The sequence below is a fragment of the Artemia sp. Qi Xiang Cuo genome, chromosome 20 (genome assembly GCF_049724085.1).
Source record: "Artemia sp. Qi Xiang Cuo chromosome 20, ASM4972408v1, whole genome shotgun sequence".
Lineage (NCBI taxonomy): Eukaryota > Metazoa > Arthropoda > Branchiopoda > Anostraca > Artemiidae > Artemia > Artemia sp. Qi Xiang Cuo.
The window spans coordinates 51,419,112-51,426,535 of record NC_142813.1 but is presented as its reverse complement, the minus strand read 5'-3'; the positions used below and the strand labels follow the sequence as shown (position 1 = coordinate 51,426,535).

The following is a 7,424-nucleotide window of genomic DNA, read 5'->3' as shown; positions in this document are numbered from 1 at the left end:
ATAGCCCACTATTATAATGGTAATATTATTTCCACTGGCTCTCAGTTTTTCCACTGCCAAAGCAATAGAACTGTTGCTCTCATGGACATTCTATGAGAATTTTCACTTTTGGTATTTGATACACTTTGATACATGAGAAAAATACACTTTTGTTATTTTCATTGAAAATGCTTGTTTATAGTATTTTAACTGGAAAAAACATGTCCCCATGTATTTAGAAAATTGACTTATTAATTAAAAATTTTAATTTATATGGATTATAAAGGCTCCAATGTCTTTTGATAATAATTTTCAACAGACATTGAACTCGCAAAACCTCTTAAAGTTCGTTCATTTTGCTCAGATTTTCATCATGGATGCTTAAATCATCAGCATAATCCAAGTACAGGATACTTTTTCCTCCCCATTTGATTCCGTGGTCTCCCATTGCCTTTCCTGTGCTCCTTAAGATAAAGTCCATCAAAATGATCCAAATAAAGGGGGATAGAACACAACCCTACTTAACTCCTTATTCAACACAAAACCAACTGCTAACCTCATTTCATACCTTAACCGCAGCAGCGTTATTCTCGTACATAGCACTAATCACTTTAATGTATTTGTCTGGTATACCATTTAAGAATAAGACCTTTGCTAAAGCTCTTCTATCAATAGAATCAAACGCTTACTCATAATCTATAAAACTGAGGACCAAAGGTATTTGAACAACTCAGGCACTTCTCAATTATTAATCTAAGAGTGAATATCTGGTCGACCCACACTACTGTTTCTAAAACTGCACTGTTCTTCTCTTAAAATTTTGTCTACAGCATATTTCAGTCTAAAAAGTATCATATTACTAATAAATTTGCTACCTACAGAGACCAGACTAATGCCTCAATAATCACCACAGTCACTCTTATCACCTTTTTTATGCAGTGGTTTAATTAAGGTTTTCCTAAAAGCATTAGGTACAACCCCTTTTTCAAAAATCATATCCATAATCTTTAGTAGTTTATTTCCAACGTCAGAGTCACCATATTTAACAAACTCATTTACCACACTATCAGCACCTGGAGATTTAATATTTTTGAATTCTTTTGGTACTGTCGCTAATTCTTCCTCACAAAACAAATCTTCCTTCACATCCAAGGTATCACAAACTTTTTCATTTTCCTCTATATCTTTTCCTGCAACTCTATCTCGGTTTAGCACTTTCTCAAAATGTTCAGCTCATGTCTCTAACTCTTTCCTTACCACTAATTGTGGCCCCATTCCTATCTTTAAATGGGACAAGTCCGGATTGACTACTCCCTCGCAATTTATTAACATGCCAGTGCAATATTTTACTATTTTGCTTTCTAGCTGCATCTTCCAGGTCCTTGGCAATTGCATTGAAGAGGGCCTCTACAATGCTTATTTTTTTTAATGGGGACAGGTTGAAAAATGCCACAATATGGAAATAATTTCAAAGCATAAAACATGAATGTTAGGACATATGTAAAAGGTCTCGTAATAGCCTATAGTGTTGCCTTAGGTCGTAAGCTTTTTTCGGACTAGAAAAATTTAACCCAAGTAGTAATGGGGGCAGCACGCCCATTACTCTGAGCACGCCCAAAGCCACCAATCTTTTCTTCTTTACTGGTTTAAGGGCGATGTCATTTCCAGCAGGTTCACTAGAACAGCTAAGAGAAAATTAAACACCTTTGATTATGTATCACTGACTATAAGTTCTTAAAAGTAGCACCATCCCATAAGGATTTCAGACGGACATATGGGACAAACAATCAGACGGCCCTATGAGACTTATGATTGTTTTATATTGACATCATGAAAGATTTTAGTAAAGTTTCTGATACCTCTCTGGGTCTTGACGCAAAATTGCATCTCTTACAAATAAAGACAATACAATTGTTTCATTCATTTTTTTATTTTCTTCATAGGCACAAGGACGCATAACTACAGCTCAATACATACAGAATATATAGTTGAGAGTGAGATTTTTTAAATACTATTTCTTCTGTATTTCATCTCACTGAATATCTTTCTACCTTTCCAATCTTTATTTGCTTTTTTAACAGACTTGTAACAATCGTTTCTGCCAGTTAATCCCTTTTAAGAATTAAAATACATCCAAATATTCCTTATTTTATGTAATAACTGATGAGGATAATTATTCTTTCCTATTTCATGAAGTGATTTTATTATTCAGAAATTTTATTAGAAAGAGAAGAATTGTATGATAAATTTTATGGAAAAAAATGGATTGAAAATTTTATTTTTTTAAATTTTTTTGCTATCGAAAAGGAAAACATGCCACTTGACTAACCCTTTAAAACTAGTTTTAAACATCCTAACCTACACTCAAGTGCACCCTAGCCCCTATCCCCTAACAAAGCCATATAGGCTATAGCCTTCAGCTAGCCATGTGCTATTGGTATCTCTGAGCGATGTCGAAATTTAGTTTTATTGTTCAGAAAACTTTGCTCCAGCTTCGTTTTCAGCGGATAGTCAGTGAAGTAGACCCCGAAACCGCACCGATTTATCGGCGGCAAGCCACCGATAAAAGATGCACTGGCCCGGAGATAAATTTTGGCGATATGCTGGCGCAACGCTATTCTGTCTGTATTTATCCTTATTTTTTTGCAAAAATTTGGCTAAGGGGGCTAATGTGTTAAGTAGCTTTATAAGAGTCTATTGATATTGAACTCTAACAAGAAAATGGGAATAAGAACTTACAGACCGAGAGGCGAGTGCCGTATTTAAGAGAAGAACGGAGGACATAGGCCCAACTGAAATATCTCAAGATTTTTTTTAATCTTGTTTTTCAAAGTATCATCTTGATTTCTTGAAGCACAGTTTTAGTTTTCATAGCTTTTATATATCTACTAAGATGATCAAACAGTTTTTAGTAATTCTCTCACTGGCAGCAGTCCTCTTTATTTCTAGCCTGAAATCACCCCCCCCCCACCAGCCGCCTCGGAATTTTTTATCTGTCCACATGTAAAATTGAGTCACCAATGAGAAAGTATGACAAATGAAAAAAATTCCATAGATTCTTTCTGGTTCAAACCCCCCCCCCCACCCCCGTAAAATTTATCCCAGATGTCACCAGATTACTCCTCCAAATATAAAACTGACCCACGCTGAATATCCCCCTTCTCAAAAAAATTTCCGTGCGCTTCCCAACAACAAATCCTATATGTAAACAACAGGCAAAATTCACCTGGCGGGAATTGGGGGGGGGGGTCATATCATACCCAGAGGCTTGCTGAACAATATGTCTCTCTCTAGATATTTATCGGATGCCTTTGGGGAAGGAAGGGGCCTAGTTGCTCACCAATATTTTCGGTCACCTAGATAGGGGCGCTAGAACTTTTAACTTCCATTCGAATGAGCCCTCTCCTGATCTTCTATGACCATTATTCCTTGGGGGAAAAAAACAAGCAAAAGCCAATACACTCATCCGTGATCTTGCTTTAGGCAAAACTACAAAATTCTACATTTTTACAGATTCAGGCCTTCAGCCTCCACAGTAAGATTCTCTAATATACTGAATTTGATGGTGGGATTCTCATAAATCCCCTAAATTATTGCCGTGTTTCCCCCTTTTTTGAAAATCAGGCAAATTTTATCAGGCTCTTAGCTATTGATGGGTACCATTAAACTTCATGAATTTTATATATTTGGAATCAGCACAAAAAGTAATTTACCCATGAAACAGGTTGCACTTTCACCCTAAACAAGATTGTAATATTTACAGTATTGATGATACGGAACAAAGAAATAAAGAAACAAAGATTTTTCCATCTTTGTTTATTAGAAATAGGTTAGAAACTATTTTTTGATTAGAAATTATTATATTGTAGTGAAGAAGATAGGAATCAGCACAAAAAGTAACTTACCCATGAAACAGGTTGCACTTTCACCCTAAACAAGATTGTAATATTTACAGTATTGATGATACGGAACAAAGAAATAAAGAAACAAAGATTTTTCCATCTTTGTTTATTAGAAATAGGTTAGAAACTATTTTTTGATTAGAAATTATTATATTGTAGTGAAGAAGATAGGAATATATGAAAGATAATCTTAAGACCATAGTAGAAGAGTAAATTCAAAAACATTTTCAGGGGAATCCAAAATCTTTGCACGTGTCATTGAATAGTGGATTTTGCTTTATATCTTCCTATTTGCAATCTCAAAACAAAATTCAGCGTTAGATATCGGGAACTAGTTTGCTAGGAACTAGTTTTGAACTAGCCTTCGGGAACTAGTTTGAAGACCAAGTTGCTTCGTCTAGGAACTAATGAAGGAAGAGATGATGCTGGGTAACGAGAAGATCGGTCAAGTAGATAGCTTCACTTACCTGAGTAGTACTGGTAGTAAAGATGGTGTATGATGTGAAGATATTAAAAGTAGAATAGCGAAAGCCCAGGTGAATAACAAGAAGATAACTCTTCGAACCAAGATTCGAATATTTGACGATACATTGATGACACTGGTCAAGTATGGCTACGAATTGTGTGAAATTAAAGTACATATGGCTGAGTGAGTTATATCCTTAATACTTAGAATACATTTCACTAATGTGAAATGTATATGGCCCGTTTGTTTTTTATCATTTCGGAGCATGTTACAGCCATGACTGTGACCAGGGGTTTTATATCCGGGGGAAGGGGTGGGGAGCTACATAGTTTGAATACCTCCCCCAAATTTCTGTCCGACTCGTAAAATCAACAAATATGCATATATAAAAAAATTTCATTCGTTTTAAAAGTATAAATAATTTCATTCGTTTTAAAAGTATTTATGTAAAACACCCTCCAAAAAATACCCCCCCCCCTCCCACACAGGCACAACAAAAATCCTCGAGTCCCTTCATGAAAGCTGTGATCTTGCCACAAATTACATGTTCAAACAACATAAACATTAAATAACTACCATTTAAGACTGAGTTTTAAGACTGAATACGTTTTTTCTAATTTTTTTGTAAACCCTCCAAGATAGTCCCCCCTCCCCATCCGAACGAAAATCCGCCCTGAGTTACGCTCTGACGCCCTTGGTTACAACTGTAGCCTTGCCACAAAATGGCATGTTTCACACAATATTAGCCATCAAAACGCTACAATTAAAGACTGAATCCTGACTTTTGATAGGTTTATTTTTCACATTAAAGATACATGATTCGATAAAAATTCCTGCTAAATAGAAAAAAAAAACAGTAAAATGCACTTTCTCCGTCGGGCTTGAAGACAGCAACTCTACCAAAAATTTCAGCAATCACTAGACTGAATTCAGTAAATCACCATCATCATTTCAAAACGGAAGAAAAACAAAATTTAAACAGATAACTACATATCACAGACAGTTATCTAACTTTCCATTAAGGAGTAGTTTTTCTTAAGATATATATTATAAATTTAAATCAAATAAATTTCTATATACCAATAGAAACAAAAAGAAAAAAATAATTAATTATTCTAAAAGCATCATGGTCAAAGAAGAGAAAAATTCAACCTATTCTTTAATATCAATATACAATGTGGCTTATTATAATTTATAATTATGCATAAATATCTGTTCTATTATAATATTAAAGTTCAAGGATAGTTTTAAATGTAATCCAGCAGGAGGTTAAGTAATTACATTACATATAGCGAATTAATAACTATTAGCTGGGGGTCCATTCACGAAAATGTAGAAATTAGGGATAAAATGTATTTTTAAAAATCTAACGTAGTTTTTCACTTTTTTTCAATTTAAATGACCATAAATTATATTTATCAATAAAAAAAAAAAATAAATGTGCTAATTAAAATCTAAATGGAAAAAATACAAAGGATACAATCCCTCCCCCAGCTCCTCCCCAAATCGGCCTGACTGTTAGATGATTCCCTTCAACATATTCCAGTTGACAATACAATATATACCATCATTTGCATTTCGCTCATAAGCAAAATTTCTGCGTCCCTTTTCTCAACCTTTTCTGCGCCCCTTTGAATCTTTCAGGAAGATCTTGCACCTATTTAAATTTTTTGCTAAAATAGTGATTACTATATTTCACATTTTCGATTGTTTTTTTTTGCAAAAGTTATCTGTGAACTTTGTACCGGCTTTCATTTTTTTAAAATTTTTGGAACCTTAATTTTTTTTTTTTATTATCAATTTTATATGATAAAATTTTAATGTAATTCCGTCAGAACTGGCCTTTCTTTATTTAATCTTGGTTGGCAATTTATTTTGAACCCACATTTTATTTTTATTGTTGGTTTTATTACCATTAATTATTAACACCTAATAATTACGTCATTACGCGATTACCTAGCATAAGGCACGTACACAGATTTCTACGAGGATCCGGATCCGTACGTAGATAACTTTCAGAGGATCTGGTTAAGTTCCCTTTGAATTAGATTTAATAATATGTATTTGATTAGTTTAAAGGGGGCATGGACATCTCTGTTTGTCTTTTCGTGTGCCAGTGGCAATTATTAGCGATTCATTTTCAGATATTAAGCACACAACATTAATTCAGGCCCTCAAAATTAAAAATATAAGATAATGTATGAGCTACCGTCATTTTTTGCTTTTAACTTAAGATATTTTGACTAGTGAGGCCTGTTTTTTATGAATCATGTTTAATATTTTTTATGAATCATGTTTTTTATAAATCATGTTTTATGAATCATGTTTTGCAATGTATCATGCTTTTTATGAATCATGTTTAATGTTTTTATGAATCATGTATTATGAATCATGTTTTTCAATGTATCATGATTTTTATGAATCATGTTTAATTTTTTTTATGAATCATGTTTTATGAATCATGTTTAATGTTTTTTATGAATATGTTTTTTATGAATCATGTTTTTTATGAATCATGTTTTATAAATCATGTTTTTCAATGTATCATGTTTTTTATGAATCATGTTTTTTATGAATCATGTTTTATGAATCATGTTTTTCAATATACCATGTTTTTTACGAATCATGTTTAATGTTTTTTATGAATCATGTTTAGTTTTTTTATGAATCATGTTTTTTATGAATCATGTTTTATGAATCATGTTTTTCAATGTATTTAACTCCAGTTTTCACGTTGCGTAGTAAATTTAAAACTTTATTCTATTTTTTGAATAATAGCTCCTTCAGACGCATGGGGAAACGCTTAAAAATTGATCAAATTTTGAGCTTGGTATTTTCCTCATTTCCCTATGGTACCGACCAGTTTTTCGTGTGTTGTCAAGTAAAAATAAACAATCATTTTTGAAATTAAAAGCATGTCGACTTTTGAGCACGCGAAAGTTTGAGATTGGGTGGTTTTTATCCCAAACGATTAGTTTTTATCCAGCACAAATTCTTACTTTAAATAAAACTAACACAAAAGAGGAATATGATGGGCAAGAAATACACATGGCTTAGAGACTTGCGGCGTACAAGTG

General features: G+C 33.2%; 2 protein-coding genes across 2 annotated transcripts in view; one reads left to right on the top strand and one right to left on the bottom strand.

Moving 5' to 3' along the window:
* LOC148940336 (protein capicua homolog) overlaps window positions 1-7,424 on the top strand; it is a 330,670-nt gene that overhangs the window by 215,950 nt on the left and 107,296 nt on the right. The window lies entirely within an intron of this gene.
* The window catches only part of LOC148940339 (UPF0415 protein C7orf25 homolog), a 39,171-nt gene that overhangs the window by 29,872 nt on the left and 1,875 nt on the right, over window positions 1-7,424 (bottom strand). The window lies entirely within an intron of this gene.